The 19437-nt window shown below is 39.3% G+C and overlaps 1 long non-coding RNA gene across 1 annotated transcript; it reads left to right on the forward strand.

The window, feature by feature from the left end:
• Positions 1 to 2190: 2190 nt before the first annotated feature.
• On the forward strand, positions 2191 to 18826 carry LOC124289594. Its single transcript, XR_006901707.1, has 3 exons — positions 2191 to 2321; positions 3784 to 3786; positions 18815 to 18826. It is a non-coding gene; the product is annotated as an uncharacterized LOC124289594 (long non-coding RNA).
• Positions 18827 to 19437: the final 611 nt, after the last annotated feature.

Here is a 19437-nt window from a genome sequence, read left to right on the forward strand (position 1 = left end):
TACAACCACACCAATGACTGTTCGGACTCTGCAAACCAGTGACCGACACCATGAGCAACAATTCAGTGAGTCAGGGATCCAATCAGACAATCCACAAACGTTAACTTCCTGATCATCATGAGTGGGTGCCAACAAGCATTGGTAATAATAAATTATTCTTACCCAGGTCCAAGATTTCTGATCGGTTGCTTGATTTGCTATTGTGTGGCAAATGGTTAACCCGCTGTGCTTGTGTAGAAGTACAATTACAGATGTCATACAATAAAGAAGGTGCCCAGCATAGTTTGATGATAAGAATTAGATTTTGTTAACAAGCCTTATTGTGCTTCTAACAATACAGGAAAGCCTAAATAGACCAAAAGGCTGATTTTAAGGAATCAACCAGGCTGATTTCTAACATTTGAATTTATACATTTATCTTCAGAAGACGTAGACATTGATGAAGACAGAAAAAAATGGTAAAATTATCACCTTGTCACATTAGATATTCTCTGGAAGTTAAAAATTCATATGTTTCACCCATTTTAGCCTCAAGACATCAAAATTAATGTTGTCATGATGTCTGGTTGAAGATTTGCTAAAAACACTGGTCTCAAAGATAATGGGACGGTATCGGTTACAAAAACATCTTTTGCCTGACCGATACCCATTACTCTCTGTACTTCAGACCATGTCCTATTACACACATCTCTCATAGTACAGTTTGCATTCCAAAGTGTACATCCAACACAATAGTCAACTTGCCCACACCCACCCACGTGAAGGCGACGTGGATGTGTCAGTTGTTTAGGGTATGTGTTTACACACATCGTAGGACAGGACACAGACTATTTCTGTTGTTGGCCTTTTAAGTACTTCAACTCTGTTTGGTTATAACGGTTATGGCTGCTAATAGATCACCTGAAAGAAGTAACCGGAAATGTAATGATCAATGAAATGGATCCTAACCACTTAAATGCATTTATTTCGCAAGAGTTCATCAATCGGGAACAAAATCAGCTGTCACATGGCTTTATAATGTGGTGGAACTCTAAACAACACGGAAAGCATCAATATTGTGGGAGGTTTATGAGAACTGTTTCTTTGGATTCACATTTTTTGTTCTTTGTGTAACGGTAGATTTTTCAAAAACTCAAATGTCAGGAAGCTCCACTCATGTGAGCCTGGAAATGAGAGATCTGGGTTCAAGACTATCAACATCAATATTGACACAATATCAACACTGGGACAAGTTTAAGAGAAAAGTGTTTCATGAATAAGCAGATAACACATATCCATTTCCAAAAACATCTTCTATAAATGTCAAGTAAATCACCTTCAAAAAGCTTGGATGTAGGCAAAAGAAGAGTGAGTGAGTGAGTTTAGTTTTACGCCGCACTCAGCAATATTCCAGCTATATGGCGGCGGTCTGTAAATAATCGAGTCTGGACCAGACAATCTAGTGATAAACTGCATGAGCATCGACCTGGCAATTGGGAACCGATGACATGTGTCAACCAAGTCAGCGAGCCTGACCACCCGATCCCGTTAGTCGCCTTTTACGACAAGCATAGTCGCCTTTTATGACAAGAATGGGCTGCTGAAGACCTATTCTACCCCGGATCTTCACGGGTCGGCAAAAGAAGATCGTCCAGTGGTTGGTGTATATGGATCCCTACTGGTACAACAAACTGTCACGACAGCTGACTCATGTACATTCTATCACATCCATCTACCAAACAAAGACCTGTTGCCATACTCAAAACATTTCGCTAAAAGCAGATTCCATTGGATAATTTGACTACATCCTATAGTCTGTTTGCAGTGAAAACATACCGATGAATTTCACCTTAAACAAAAAAGTAAATCAAATAAAGTGAAATTAAGATTGCGGATCCTCATAATTTTACCTTGCCAATTGAACATTTAAATCTCAGAATTTTATTCAACTTAGGATAAAAGTTGTTTTTCAGACGATCATAGATTCAAATCGCTATTATTGGTTTGTATTACAAGGGAGTAAACGCAGTAATTCGAACAGTTGTACAAATGCATGAGCAGTACGTGATGAGCGTTAAATTAGACCAACCCTACTTCTTCTCCGTGTTTCATTTAATGTGCATACCCACTTGTAATACAAAACAACATTAGCGATCTGAAACTATGATCGTTTGTTAAACAACTTTTATCCTAAGTTGAATAAAATTCTGAGATTTAAATGTTCAATTGGCAAGGTAAAATTATGAGGATTAGCAATCTTAATTTCACTTTATTCGATTTACTTTTTTGTTAAAAGTGAAATACATCGGCACGCTTTCACTGCAAACAGTCTATAAGCATGTGTAATAACTAATAGTGAAGTTACCAATGTTTTCCAAATGAAATCAGTACATCCTGCCCCACCTGTGGCATCCATAACAAACACATGCAAAGACAAGTCAATTAAAATGGGAACAAATTAATAAGAATTGCATAAAACAACATTTCTTAAAACTAATGTGCTAAATTTGGAAATGACATCCACATGTCTACCTTAACACTTCTTAAAGCCTTTTACAAAGGCTAACAGATTTCTCAACAATACTTGCTTTACAATACAGGGGATGACTGAATGTATCTGTAACCTTCCGTCTGATCACTGTAGCCAGTGGTTAATAGAATGAGCAACAATCCATGCCTTCTGGGTACAATAACACACAATCTGAAATCTGTTTCTTTGGTAAAATTGTTTTTAATTATTTTGTAAAGATTGCTGACTGACCATAACATATGATTGTCATTAATGAGGAAATTGCTGATGGAACATTTCCATTTGATCATACAAATGTAATGAATTTTATCAAGCACCCTTTTCACTTGAAAGAAGCTATTGCGACCTTGACCTTTCCTAAAATACCACAACATCTTTACTTAAATGGGGCTTAAATGGGGCTTAGATGAGACTTAAATGTTAATCGAAAGTGCACTCTTTGTTCAGTAATGAATAAGATGCCCTTGCACCGGCATAACCTTCTGGAGTACTGTATATTGACAATGGCATTGGATCACATCCTCCTTCTGGTCCATAGTGCAGTCATAGTGTCATATCAAGCATCCATAGAGATGAATGGCTACAAGCACGCTGCTGTCAGCAATTGTCCAATTATAACACATAAGCTTGTATATAATCATGTCTTGGATAGGAAACCAGTGTTTGACAGGACGTACAATATGCAATCAAGGCCGTCTGGTCATACAGACACATTGTTTGTCAGTAATATTTAACTCCCCAATTATTAACATGCCTGTAATATGATGGTGGTAGATACAATATCAAGTATAGACCGGTCATCCTGTGATTGACGTCATGAGCATCTAGTCAACTGGGATATGCATAAACCAAAGTCTGAGCACCCTCCTTCATGGCCTCTTCCATCAGTTCCTGAAGACCAAATCTAAACTGGAAGACACACACCAGAATCCTCCCAATCCCCATTAGCCAGTCCAAGCACATTCCACTGCGACCTCAGATGCATGAGATTTGAATGTACTGGGGAAGCAGTTATGTTCTGAACCATGAAAACACAGGTCAGAATTGGTCTTCAGCAACCCATGCTTGTTATAAGAGATGACTAACTGGATTGGTTGATCAGACTCTATGATTGATAGATGTAGTTTGATGCTCATGACGTCAATCACTGAACTGTATGCTTCACATTTATGTACAGATCACCATAATATAGATGTAAAATTGCTGAGTCAAACAAACTACAAACAAAACAAAAACATTTTGTCCTCTATAGTACATCTTCACTGACGTAGAAGTGAGTGAGTGAGTTTAGTTTTACGCGGACTCAGCACTATTCCAGCTATATGACGGCAGTATGTAAATGATTGAGTCTGTACCAGACAATCCAGTGATCAACAGCATGAGCATCGGTCTACGCGATTGGGATATGATGACATGTGTCAACCACGTCAGCAAGTCTGACCACCCGATCCCGCTAGTCACCTCTTATGACAAGCATGGGTTACTGAAGATCAAGTCTAACCCAGATCCTCGTGGGTTTATGTAAGATGAAGAATAATAAGCCTCACCTGGAATGAAGGAGTGCAGTGTATTGGTGCTGACTTTGCTGGTTGTGGCCACATGACGGCGGTTGGCACCCTCGAAAACCAGAAATAGTTGTGCATCTTCTGGGAAACTAGTATCTTCTGTCAAAGCCACAACAATGGTGCCACCTCCCTTGAGAAACAAACAAACAAATTATGTTCAATTTCAACAGATTAAAAAGCCAATAGTATTTACTACCATTTTTGACAGTAATCCTTCTTTTCATAACAAAGTCAGAATACTATCTTTGAAAGAAACACCGTTTTGATAAAACAGACCTTGAAAACAATATAATTTTTGTTAGAAAACATTCATTTCCTTAAACCCAACTGTAAAAAAGTGCAATTCACAAACAGCCATTACTTTAAAAGCCAATTCCAATCCTGCAAATTGGGCCCTAACCCATTGTAATGCTTGCTTTCCATTAAGACGGCAGTGTTTGATTGCAGTAACGAGGCATGATGGGAGTAACTCCCACAATGCTTCATACCAAACAAAAGGCGGCAATCAACACATTCCTCTTATTAGGTGTCTAACAACCAATGATAGTTCTGTAGATGCCACAGGAATCGGGACGCTGGAAAGGTCACAGCTGGTTCCATGCACAATACAAAGACTCACACCAAAAGCATTGTATATGACATTTATGGTGACAATTCTTATCTAACATATAACACATATCTCATATAGCACATATTTGATTTATAATAATTAATTATTTAGTCATCTTTTCACAGCTATCCTGTCAAAATAATTAAACAAGACCCTTGTGTATTACAATCAACCTTACAGCCAGTTGAAACCTTTGTTTATCATCATCTCTGCTGAAGGAGCTGGCTGACTTGCCAGGTGGTTAAAGCATTCACTCTCCAATACTCCAAAAGGGTACAATTTGTGAAGCCAATTTCTGGTATTCTCAACCATACAGTTATGAATATTGCCAAACGTGTCATAAAACCATACCCACTCACTCACTCACTCACTCACATCTGTAAATTTACATTGCAAATTTTGCAACACTATCATTTTTATGGGATCAGTTTCCCTGACAACATGGACATTTACACAAATAAAAAGAACATGAATAATGCAATATGTTGAATTTATTTACAATTTTCATTACTCTCTATTTTCAAAAGCTAAAACATCCTAGTCCAGCAATGAAGAACAAGGGAGACAACTCAAGTAAGGTTCAGGTTCTAACAAGAATGAGTCAGAGCTTGCTTCTAATTGGCAAACACGGGGTGGGGGCAGACAATCAGCTGGACTAACATTGTTGTACCATCACAGCCCTATCTAAACCCTCAATAATGAGGCCTAGGCAGTCAGACATAGTTGTTCTCTACTTGTGACGTCCATGACACTGACAACAGTTCTGATAAGATGGTTGGTCAATACAGACAACATAAACTATGAGGCATTGAAAAATAGAAGGTTCTGAAGCTCACCTGCTGTCTGCTAATTTATTACTTGACTAACATAAAGTCACATCCTATGTTACAATACAAATTTTCACAATAATACATACAGAGTTATTCAATCATGAATAGTGAGTGAACTTGGTTTTATCCTAGTAATGTTGCAAGGGGAAGAGGTGAGGTGAGGTGAAATTGGGTTTTACGTCGTGCTTGAGAATATTTCGCTCATATGACAACGTGCATGCGTTTGTATGTGTATGTGCGGCTGCTTGTACTAGCCCAGACTTAAGCTGTTTTTTATAGTGCTAGCCCACTGAGATACCATGCCGCAGTGAAGCATGAATACCCCACTCAGACACATTATACTGACTCCGAGCCGACCAGTCCTTGTTGTACCCATTAATGCCGAACGCCAGGCAGGGACCAACAAGTACCATATTTTAACGTCTTTTGGTATGACGCGGTCGGGGATCAAACCCGCGACCTTCCGCTCTCCGGGCGGACGCTCTAACCACTACACCACGGAGGCGGTCTGCAAGGAGAAGAACCATGAATAGTGAGATAACTTGGTTTTATCCCAGCAATGTTTCAAGGGGAGGAAGGGGATTCCTAAGAATAAGCTATATTCATTATTATGGGAAGGCGCCAAAGGTTAATAAAACAGACTAAAAGTTTGGATATGGAGAATGTGTAAATATTAAATCAAATTTTAAAAAATATCAAATGAAATTTGAAAAGTAAATTTCAAGTCAGCCCAATGCAGTTGATCAACTAACCAATCAATTTCTTTTATTTATAACTCTGCCCCCACATGCTCTTACTCCCCCACCCCAACAAAAAGAAGAACAACCCACACTACTGTTATCTAACAGGTTGATAATAAAAGGACTGGGTGTTGTGCAAATCTCTATATTTACGCAATTTGCAAATCAGGTTTAATTTTTTACCTCAATAAACACAAAGAATACTGAAGAGAATTCTAAATAAATCTAAAAGTACATGACACTGGACGAACAAAAAACGGCATGACACAAGCCAGCTTGACCTCTGGTCAGGTGATCCACATCTGCAGATAATCAACTTAAAAAAAGAGTGCTGTAAGTCGCAGGTGACCAATAGATCCTCACTTTGTCTCAACAAGGCAATGCCAACCTACACTGGATGTTCCATTAGCTGGACAGGCAGGCCCTGCCTAATATTGACAACACCATCAAACATTACCAAAATGAGTTCCAAAGATTTCCGCTACCGTCTCTAAAACTGGTCCCCAGGAGAGCTTGTGATTGGCTGACGACATTCCCAGTCAGACAGGAAATAGGAGACAAACCTACACAATCTGGGGAAGCAATGGCTGACCTTTGCCAGGGGATGCTAAACCATGAGTGATTGGCCCTTCGGGAAGACTGACTATCTCCACGTCCACCTACCACATGTGGATTCAACCTACACACACTATCCTTTACTGTTTTTCCTTCATTTTTTTGTTTGTTGATCTCCGAAACTATTGACCACCTTCAAGACACATTGAGTCTGGCTGTCACATTTACGGAGGCTACTGGAGCTATTGGTGAAATGGCTGCTTATCAAGGTTGAACTAAAGCTAAAATTGCTTTTACTATTGAAAACACTGATAGAGATAAACCAAAGAGTTATAAACAATAAAAACGTCAACCATTAACCAAATTACATAAATTGTGTGTGTATCATTTTGTAACAGACTGGATCTACATACAACATAAATTTCAATCATATCCAATATCACGTTCACTTATAAACACATGGATATGATTTCAAAATAATTTGTGCAATTTTGTTCATAACAAATTTCAAACTGCTGTCCTTAAAGAAAATCAATATCTTTTAATACCGCAGTATAAACCTAATTCGATATTATGTCTTTCCCCTTCAAGACATTGTATTTTCCACTTTCAACCTGAAATCCTGTTTCAGAAAAATAGTTGAAAGTGTTCTCTGTTTCATTTCAGCATGATTCCAGTCATATTTGGTTTTACTCAATGAGAGAATAAAACCAAGAACTTTCACGTGGAGAACCAGCCCTGTAATCACTAGGCTGCACCACCAACCTCACTTCACAAGCGCGGAAGGTCGGGGTTTCATCCCCGACCGCGTCATACCAAAAGACGTTAAAATATGGTACTTGTTGGTCCCTGCCTGGCGCTTGGCATTAATGGCTACAACAAGGACTGGTCGGCTCGGAGTCAGTATAATGTGTCTGAGTGGGGTATTCATACTTCACTGCGGCATGGTATCTCAGTGGGCTAGCACTATAAAACCAGCTTCAGTCTGGGCTAGTACAAGCAGCCGCACATACACATACAAACGCATGCACGTCGTCATATGAGCGAAATATTCTCAAGCACGATGTTAAACCCAATTTCACCTCACCTCACCTCACTTCACAACAAAAGGTTCATGAAGTCGATGATTGTGAGTGAGTATTGTTTTATGCAGCTTTTTCTGTTTAACACACACTCAGCAGTATTCCAGCAAAATAGAAGCGGTCTGTAAATAATATAGTCTGGACCAGTCAATCCAGTGATCAACAGCATGAGCACTGATCTACGCAAGTGGGACACAATGACATGTGTCAACCAAGTCAGCGAACCTGACCACCCGATCCCGTTAGTCGCCTCTTATGACAAGCATGGGTCACGGAAGATCAATTCTAACCTGGATCTTCACGGGTCTGTTCATTATATCAGGAACAGCCTTCAGTGTGATGAATTCTTTTACCACTAAACTACAGCCCCACTTCTCATGAAGGAATATACTCACATAGACAGGTGCTTCCTTCGGTGAAAATGCCATTCGACTCTCTTCTGGAAAAACAAAAGAAAAGAAACATCAGACATGCAGTAATGTCTCAATCCAACAGGTGCTTTGTAAACATTTAATGGAGCACAGTGTTTATAAGATCCACATCCAGGAGACATGAACTGACACAGGAACACAGAGACAGGCAGGGCTCCACATAAGGGTCATATCTGCGTATATACAGATATAAAATATGCACAATACAGTAGGAAATAATTTAGAAAACTTAGCAGATACGCACCGCAGAAATGGTGTACGGTCTTAGAATTATTTACAGACGTATTTATCTGAAATGATATTGTTTTTTGGTTTTTTACCTGTTTACACAAGAGTAGCAATGTTGTGGTGCATATATGAAACGAAACACAAGCTTACTGATACTCCATTAAATTCCATTCAGTACTCTAAATGTACACTTAAGGTTTTCCAGTACTCCAATATTGAAAATATAAGGAGTACATACTCCTGATGTTGAAAAATTATCTGAAGCCCTGGACAGGGGTACATATACAGACACAGGGGTACATACACACATACTTGGACAGAGTCACTTTAAAACAGATGCATGGACACTGAGACATAAGGACAGACACAGAGACACAGACACAGGGGTACATACACACATACCTGGACAGAGTCACTTTCAAACAGATGCATGGACACAGGAACACAGAATGAAGAATACAGGGACACAGTTACAAGAACATGGTGACAGAACAGGGACAGAAGGACAGACACCTTGACATAGGGGCGACCACAAAGGAGGAACAGACAAATTGACACCGGAACAGGGTCAGAAACAGGAAGACAGATACAAGATAAGCCACAAGAACACAGACACAATGACAAGATAGACACAAGGACAGATGGATGGACGTTGGGACACAGACACAGAACAGACACCTTGACATTAGGGGTGGGTATTGCAGAGAATTTTCACATTGCGATCTATTGTGATGCAAAAGCATATATTGCGATATGTTTTGCAATATATTGCAAGATGGGTTTTTTAACAAAAATCTACTTATAATCGAGTTAATGCTTGATTCATAAAGCAAAACCACAACAAAATCACTATGCTTGATTAACCTTAATCAAAACTTTTAATGATGGCAAAGTACAAATGTAAATAATATTTGGAACAAATGAAACAAGGAAAAGAACTTAACAATCCAGTTAAATGTAATTTTCACCACGATCATTCCCCCACCCTTACCACAATTTCCACAATCATCAAGATTTCCAAGTGTTACGAAGTTTTCCGAATGCATGTCAAAATACCGGTTTTCGATCAGCCTTTCACAATACTTACCGTTTTCATGTGTGAATCAGTAAATACCAGTAAACCGGTTATATTACGCAGCCCTACTTGACATAGGGATGAACACCAGGAGGAACAGAGGAACAGACAAATTGACCCAGCAACAGTAACCAAGGGACAGACACAAGGACGGACACAAGGACAAGGACACATGGGCAGAAACATCAAGAGGAAGTGCCATCTTCAGTGGTTTCAGAGCAGAAGATATCACATTTAAGATACACGCAAGCTGTTCAGCCTTGTATCTCATGTCAGACATATCTAAGTATATATACATGATAAATAAAGGTAAGAAACTTACACACTGTTTAAGTGCTGGAGTCTGAACGTGTCCTTGACATCATTTCAGTAGATTTTAATTGAAATATATGGAGTATTGTTAGATAAGCTTATCTGTTAATACACTGAAATAGACTGAAATAGACTGCAGTCAGCTCAGGATTCAAACTGGGTGATATGGTTACAGACTATCATTTGTAATATATTTTTTTCTCAATCCCGAACAACCGGTGAAATGAAATATTGCATACTAGAAAGTCCACATTACTTTATCCATCATTCACAAACATTTTCCTTTTAAAGAAACTTAAGATTGAAGCTATATTTTGTAACTAAATGATTATATTTCCCCTGTCATATAGGTATACTTTATATAACTGTTTCACACCAGTCTACCAGCGTACCTTCCTTAACATCAGAAATAGTGAGTGAGTGAGTTTAGTTTTACGCAGCGTTAAGCAATATTCAAGCAATATCACGCAAGGGACACCAGAAATAGGCTTCACACATTGTACCCATGTGGGGAATCAAACCCGGGTCTTTGGCATGACGAGCAAACACTTAAACCACTACTCTACCCCACTGCCCCTCAGAAATAGTGAGACAGTGAGCTCAGGTTCAAGGTCATTGCTCTTACAGTGAGTGTGTGTGGTTTTACGCCGCTTTTAGCAATATTCCAGCAATATCACGGCGGGGGACACCAGAAATGGGCTTCACACATTGTACCCATGTGGGGAATCAAACATTGCTCTTACATAGAAATATGCATCTACATGAGTGCATGAGGGTTTCTTGTACAACTCTGGACAATTGCCAGTGTTACAGAATGAGCCCAAGGAGATACATTGCTATAGCTTAATATGGATACAAACCTAGACACGGTATAGTGACTCTGACTAGATAGGTCTTGTCATATCCCGTTAAAACCAAGCACCAGGCAAAGCAACAAAAAGTACTACTTTGTAAAATCTTTTGGTATGATATGTTGAAGGATTAAACCAGCGTTTTACGCGACACACAAATATGCGTTCAGTGTGCACAAATTAGGGAATGGATGAAACCCAAAAATACTGTGTCCGAAGAGATGCACAAAGATACCTACCATGCGTCAGTAGTTATGTACGTCTGTAATATCATCCATCAGTCATGACCACTGTCCACATGACCACTGATTCATTCCCGGTTCGGAGGTAATTATCTGAACCTACACGACAACACCATTTCAGTACTTTACAGGGCCTCATATCACTGACCAGGACCTGTAACACTTCTCGAAGGGGTTCCCTGGACCTCCACTTTCATAAGTCAAGATAAAACCATGATCAAACCAAAGGCCTTTCCCGACAATTCTTCATCCACTAGACCACCGAAGCAGTCCAGAAAAAGTTGAACCAAAGTGGAATAAAGAGTGACCTATTCTTGGGTCCAGTTGTCGATAAAATTTTGTTTGTTTGTTCTTTCAAGCTAACCAAAATACCACAAAGTGTAACACTGCCACACAGGCAGATCAAATATGGCCGCAACTACCTGATGGATGTCGTTCCTGCACCATTGCATTATTGGGTTAAAGGCGCTGTTCATGTGGCGCAATCTAGGACTGGGTAAATATTTTGGGTTGGGGAATGATAAAGATGACATGTTGCCGGAAACCAGCGTCTGTTTACAGGTGACCCTAATAAAGCAGTTCTACAAAAACATTGGAACCAGTAAACAACGCAGGTGATCGATGGAACACAACCAGTTCCCACAGATTAACTTGCCCACTTCTTGAAAACAGTATCTTGGTTAAATCTTCTAAAATACATTACAACGAATGGCTAACATTTCAAGAAGAAGATATTATTTATAAGATTTAGATTATCTCTTCTATAAGTTTACAAGCAATGATGACATTTTAAGATGGCATATTTATATAAATTTATCAGATGCATGGGAAAAATTCTAACTTGTACATATCAGCTTGAAAAAATTATGGGATGTATGGTTTACTAAAAGATTATTTTATCCAAAAGAAGCTAAAGAAAAAATGTGGCTGCTGAAATTAATCCCAACATACATCATTCAGTGACGTTTGCCGGCAGACATGTCAATCACTGATGTATATCATGTAGGGACCATACATCATTGCGTATATCTAAATTTCACATGTCAACATATAGTGATGAAGTTGTGGACGAAGATAATTGACAGGAAGGTGAGAGGTTTAGGTGGGCATGCCATGTGAGGTCAAGTGTCACGACCTCTGTGTAATCCAAACACAAGTGCCTCAGTATGTACACATTGTGAAACAGTGATATTGTGGGTGATAAAGCGCGGCAATGGTCTGCCATAAAAGCCAGGTAAGTATAAACAGGTCAGCCAGGTAAGTATAAACAGGTGATAATAGATACATCATACAGGTCGACAAGGGAACAGTCAGCGATGACAGGAGGTTATCACTGCTATCAACACCCCTAAGCCTTTAACTAAACCCACTGTGTTGGGAAGATAGTCAAACACTTTCAACCATGAAGGCAGGCAGGCACGCAGGCAGGCACAGAGGCAGGCACGCAGGCAGACATCTTGAGACATCTTGAGTCATCAAAAACAACAATAAAATAGTCTTGTTTCTCACAACTTAAGTTAAACTACCATCCTGACCTTTTCAGAACCTTTAAGACGAGAAAAGATTGCCAGAGCATACCTTGTTGATATTTTCTCTGTACACATTAAACTTGGACACACAAACTCTCCCTATCTTACTAATCCGGCTATTCTACAAACACCAAGTAGAGGCATACATTAAGTCTGTACAATGTGCCAAAGTATTGGACTTTCACTGAACCATCTTCAGATGATTCAGAAATTCAAGCATCACATTTCTGATCATTTATAAGCAGTACTTAAGAGAGAGTGAGTGAGTTGGGTTTTATGCCACTTTTAGCAATATTCCAGCAATATCGCAGCACACCAGGAATTGGCTTTACACAATGTGCCCATGAAGGAATCAAACTTGTGTCTTCAGTGTGACAAACGAACGCCTTAACCGCTAGGCTACCCCACTGCCCCCAGTACTTAAGAATAACATAATATAAAAATATTGAGACTACAAAGATGACATTTTCAAATTCATTAAACAAAATCTATGCCTAAAAGGTCAAAGGACCTTCCCTATCAAGGTTTAACATGCTTTTTATTTTATTAATGTTTTATTCATGTGCATGCACTGGTGTGTGACTGTTTATACCATTCCAATTACTTTTGGATATATAGTGCTTGTGTTACTGAGATAATGTGCTATTGTTTAACATGAATATCTCACTCAAGACACACAACAGCCCCGAGGGGCAGTGTGGTAGCCATGTAATTAAAGTGTTCGCTCGTCACACGATTTGATTCCCCACATGGGTACAATGTGTGAAGCCCATTCTAGTGTCCCCCTGCTGTGATATTTCAGGACTATTGCTAAAAGTAGCGTAAAACCGAACTCACTCATTCACTACAACACCTCTGAGCTGACCAGGTCCTGATTTATCCCCTAAACGTCTACAAAAGACAGCATAATAAGAAATACCATCTTTTGTGTCTTTTTGTATGACATGACTAGATAACTGAACCAGATTTTAAACCAGACTAAAAAGACAATCCTTCCACTTCAAACTAGTACACATCCTTTACATCATTGAAAAAAGTACAGTAGAATACTTTCATAACGAACACGGATATAACAAACTGACGGCTATAGCAAACTGTTCTAAAAGTCCCTAATAAACCTTATATTATCTTATAAGAAAGTGAATAGCGAACTACGGATATAACGAACTAATTTCAGTGGTCCCTTGGAGTTCATTATAAAGGTATTTTTCTGTATTTAAAACGAAACATAGTTTGAGAGCGTATGGGCTCATGAAACAAAAGTTTACAGTAAATATTTAGTTTCTGACAATGAACATGGGATTTATGAGACAAACATGATCCATGGTACTTTTGTGTTTGAGTATACATCACAGACACAAGGCCTAATACAACTGGTATTTTTAAGTAGAATTTACTGAAATTTAATGTGCCAAAATAAAAGAGTATGTATGATTCATTTTTAAAATTGGTGGATTTCATTCTGCCACTACCTGGACAATAAGTAGTAGTACTTTAGGAAGTTAATCCTGTCATAGTACCATTTTCAAGCATATTTTAAAAATGTTCTGTGCCTTTGTGTAGTTACAATGTTTACATGTTCATTTTCAATGTGTTTGTCCAGTTTACTTTAGTTAAAACAAAATATTTTTTTCTGAGTGAGGCTTTCAGGTGCCAAGAACTTATTTCAACTTTGCCAAAATGTTTTTTCCATGCAATGCAAATCCCCAGTAGTACAGTTTTAAGAAGGATCATGTTAAAGTTTTCTTGGGCATTGGAAACCCGTGAAGATCTGGGTTAGAATTGGTCTTCATCAACCCATGCTTGTTGTATTTAAAGGCAACTAACAGGATCAGGTGTCAGGCTCGCTGACTTGGTTGACACATGTCATCGCATCCCAATAGCATAGATCGGTGCTCATGCTATTGATCACTGGATTGTCTGGTCCAGACTGGATTATTTACAGACCGCCGCCACATAGCTGGAATATTGCTGAGTGTGGTGTTAAACAACAATCAATCAAAACTTGGACATTGGAGGAGCATGGGTGACCAGGTCATTTGAGGCTATGGATTTTGCTATGTAGAGTTGTGTCCCTTGGGCATGTCGGGAACCGATGACCATGGGTTCAAATCCCACTTCAGCTTGATTATGTTTCTAAATCTGTCACAACCATACTCTTTCTCACGGGTTTCACTGAAGCGGTAATGTCTGAGACCTGCATCACTGTAAGCTTTTCTTCCACATTTATCTGACATGCAGCGATTCAGCTGGACTTTTCAAACCCAGCTCGATCTATGGCCTTATACCAACCAGACAAACCAGTATATGCACAACAAGGCAGTGTAGCCAACATGAGCGTGGTCACGTCAGTCCGGTCTTGCACATACTGCCATCAATCACCATTCGGACCCAAACACTGACAGCAACTGAGACTGTCATGGCTGCTTGTCATGGGCAGATATGGTCATTACAGACTGATTCAGCTGCATACACTGGTGTTAATTCCAGACCAGACCTTGAACTTAAACTCCTGACTGCCAATACTGACAGTTGATTAAAGGCCGTCCCTGGTGGCTGGGCAGGACACATCGTTTGGAGAACCAGGATAACTTGATCTAACACAACTTTGAGCAATATCTCACTTATATCACAGCCTAAGCGTAAATATTGAGGGTGCTGCAGGTTATAAAAGACTTTGTGCAAGCTGACCCTGGTGTCTGAATATGAGGTTCAATCTGAGGTTCTTTGTTTTTTTCATGTATCGCATTCGGTGCAGGTACTTACAAAGTCTTTCTCAGTAACAACCGGATGCCCAAAAATATTTAAGAAATATGAACAGATTGTTGCCATGGTCACCACCCCACAGACTTTTTTCCAAGAATCTGACAAATTATATCACTAGAGATACACTCAAAAGATATGACAATTATTAGTTATAGTTTGATTGATACAAAAAGTGAGTGAGTTAGGTTTTATACCACTTTCAGCAATATTCCACTAATATCACACCATAGGAAATGAGAAATGGGCTTCCCACATGGTACCCATGTGGGGAATCGAACCCGGGCGTAATGAGCAAATGATTTCGCCACTAAGCCACCCCACCGCCCCTGGGAGAAGATTTCATTATAAAACATAAAAAACTATGCTGGTATCAATATGTAAAAAGGTGTTGAAAAAGAAATGTTTTCAGAGATGACACCGATTCAAGATGGCCGACAGATGATACAACATACTGGTGTGTAACCTGTCTGTCGGTACTGCATGCATCCAGACAGCGGAGGGAGGATTCGTGTTAAACACAACACACTAAACTTTCTTCTGGTACAGTACCACCAAAGTAACTAAGATACATAAACTGGCTGTGATGGACATTTGATGGCCACTGTTAAATAGGCCTGAGCCTGAATCATCATTAAACGGACATAAAGCTACTATTTACTGCCCGGCCTACACAGTCTGGGGTCATTTGTACCAATGATGCTTATTGTTCAAACTGGGCATCAAGATTTACAGTTCATCCTGTGCTGCAGGACTGTGATTTCAACAACTGATTCTAACAACTTCATGTGAAATGTGACCCTGTTTTTTCTTTCCAATAAACAGTGCAGGAAACCCTTTTCATTATTTTTTTAATCCCTTATAATGCTGCTGTTTGTCAAATATGTTAATAATTATATCATTTGTCGAATATCTCAATAACCTTGTTTGTCCAATATCTTAATACCATCGTTGGTCAAACATCTTAATAATATTGTTTGTCCAACAACTTAATAACATCGTTCGTCAAACATCTTAATAACATCGTTCGTCAAACATCTTAATAATGACACCTCTAATGATAATCACTTATACATTGATGGCAAAGGATTAACCACAAAAGCATCTTTGACATGTCATCAGTTGTCAAACCTCTCCAAAATCATGATCAATACAAAAGTTCTCAAAGAATTCTAAAAGCCACATTCTTTGTCAAAACTCACTCACTCACTCACACAGGCTAAAGGAAAAAATAGTGATGCATGTCTGACTCTTAAAAATTGAGCTTGCCAATCCACAAGCATGGTATGGTTCTAGCAAATTGAAAACTAAAGTCCAGACTAACATGGGATTCAAACACATAGTAACAGGATCCTGACATACATAAGGGAGACAACTGCACACATCACTGGCCTACCTATACCCATGTACAAAGGGAAAAGATAGTAACATGTAGCAACATGTCATGTATCTAAGTAACTCCCCTGTAAGTACTATCCAAATATCTCCAGTGAATTTACCTGCTTGTATACTGCCCACTATCAGAGCTGACAAGCACAACCACTACTTGGGCTATCTACAGACCAATTTAGGTGAGTGTCAGTTTTCAGATGCCTCTAGCAGAACCTGATTGACATGTCCTGGAGTTTGAAGAGAGGGTTCAGTGTGTAAATGTCAAAACTGACAATACAACTGACAGATTCACTGCCTGTTAGCCAAACACTGCCAAATCATAAATTAAATATCATTACTTGTCTTCCTTGAGAAACATATGTATAGATATGACCCGTATCAATTATGCTTTAACTTCATAAAACTGACATGTCTTGACATCAATAAATGAAACACCATTTTCAATATTCACTCTAATTTAAGTAGGAACATATTGTTTGCCAAATTCCCGATGTTGATGTAGTTAGTGAGTTGAGCGTGTGGGCTTTACCTGGACAGTGAACCCTCAAAATAACACAAATCATGTTTAGTAAACCAAGGATTAGAGTCTGTCTGAGATTCCTACACTACCTGAAGCAAATCCTGGCATGTCTAAGGTCTGCAACTCTTCACACATTGTACCAACATTAGAATTGAACCTGGTCTTCGGAATACTAAACAATACCCTAACCTTTGGGCCAACCCACTACAACAATAACAATACTGAAAGATTTAACTGTCATAGCAGATAAGGCTGTTATGGTAGGAAAGGTACAAACATTTGCCGTTGCAAAAGTTGCCCATAGGATTCAACAAATTTATCACCTAATCCACCACCAAACTGTAATCTCTTATCTGAGAAGAGGAGGTGATGCAATTTTCTTGGAAAAGAATATTTTTGAAATTATCAGAAAACTTTTTAGCAACACACATTCATGTACTGGACATGTGGACTTAAAAAAATATTGAGGCCAAAAATTGTAAAATTGTCCTCCTTCTTAGAGTGAAACAAAATTATAAATCGAAACGCTAACCTAAACTAGCGTTCTGTGTCGGCAAAGATCCAAGGCCCCACCGATTCAGACTAGATAAATGTAGCAATGTTCCCGCCAGCGAACCTGAATTGTTCCTGCGTCCCCTGCACACAGCTGTGTCTATATGGCAAGTACATGACTGCAATCTGATCAGGTAATGCACCGCTGTCAGTCTCCAGTGTCAGGTGTGTACCGAATGCATAACGGCACAGGTCTATCTGGTAACACTGGTTTCAAACAGCATCCAGGGATAAACAACTGTAACATCAGTGGTAGGTTGCTAAGCCTCTTTAAACACGTGACAGGGGCAAATCGTAAAATATGACAAGCCAGTAGGCCAGGCTGATTCAAGGCATCTAAAAATTAGTTTGTTTCTTTGTGGAAACACTAAACCAATATCTCAAGCCCTAGTCTCATGAATATCATTTTGGCTTGAACTCTAGACAATTGGTAACCCAAATATTAACACTACATAGTATTGAAAATGATAACCAGCTTCAGCTCTTTCAAACTTGAAGTTAGATAGGGCTTTTGTTGCAAAAAAATGTTGCCACATGTTGGTGCAAGAGTACCCCGTCTCTGGACAGAAGCGGTTATCTTGACAGCCGAGGAAATCCTGTGATACCTATGAACAGTGCAGTGCTGCAAGCCCACACAGACCTCAAACAAATCAGTTGCGAAATATTCGCCTAAATAGTACCCCTAGTGAAGGAACTAAATATTTTATCATCCACATTTAGATTTTACCAACAGTGGTATTAACCCGTTGAGAATTCAATTTCCGACTCAGTTGACGAGCCTTCTAACCTCATGGTCGTAGGCATAGCCAATCAGAATGATCAATACGGCCACACTTGTCCCGATCCTGTCCCAGTGTACAGGAGGCAGAGCTAACACTGACAGTGTATCAATATTGTTGCCAAACTCACAGCATCCTCACTGACTATTTCTCCCACATCGACTAGCCGCCCCACAGCCCTCTCATACCACACACTCATGTCATCAGCGGGTAGCCACATTGTTAAAGTGTTCGCTCATCATGCCCCAGGCCTGAGTTCAATTTCCCATATGGGTACTATGTGTGTGCTTTTTTCTGGGATGGATATATATAGGTGAAGTGAGTGAGTGAGTGAGTTGAGTGAGTGAGTTGAGTGAGTGATATTCTTTATGATTATGAGTCACAATTGTATGTAATTCACAACACACCAATGAGTTAAGGTGAGATCTGTGAAAGAGTGAGTGAATTCTTTATGATTATGAGTCACAATTGTATGTAATTCACAACACACCAATGAGTTAAGGTGAGATCTGTGAATAACTGTGTTAAAATAAAATTGGTATTCAGCACCCCATGCTGTTCCCAAGTAATGACACAGGTTAGAAATGGTTTTCAGCAACCAATGCTATTCCCATGTGAAGAAACAGGTTAGAAATGGTTTTCAGCAACCAATGCTATTCCCATGTGAAGAAACAGGTTAGAAATGGTTTTCAGCAACCAATGCTATTCCCATGTGAAGAAACAGGCTGGGAATGGTTTTCAGCAACCAATGCTATTCCCATGTGAAGAAACAGGCTGGGAATGGTTTTCAGCAACCAATGCTATTCCCATGTGAAGAAACAGGCTGGGAATGGTTTTCAGCAACCAATGCTATTCCCATGTGAAGAAACAGG

This window comes from Haliotis rubra, unplaced genomic scaffold, assembly GCF_003918875.1.
Source record: "Haliotis rubra isolate DU_JTF1 unplaced genomic scaffold, ASM391887v1 Scf112, whole genome shotgun sequence".
Taxonomy (NCBI): domain Eukaryota; kingdom Metazoa; phylum Mollusca; class Gastropoda; order Lepetellida; family Haliotidae; genus Haliotis; species Haliotis rubra.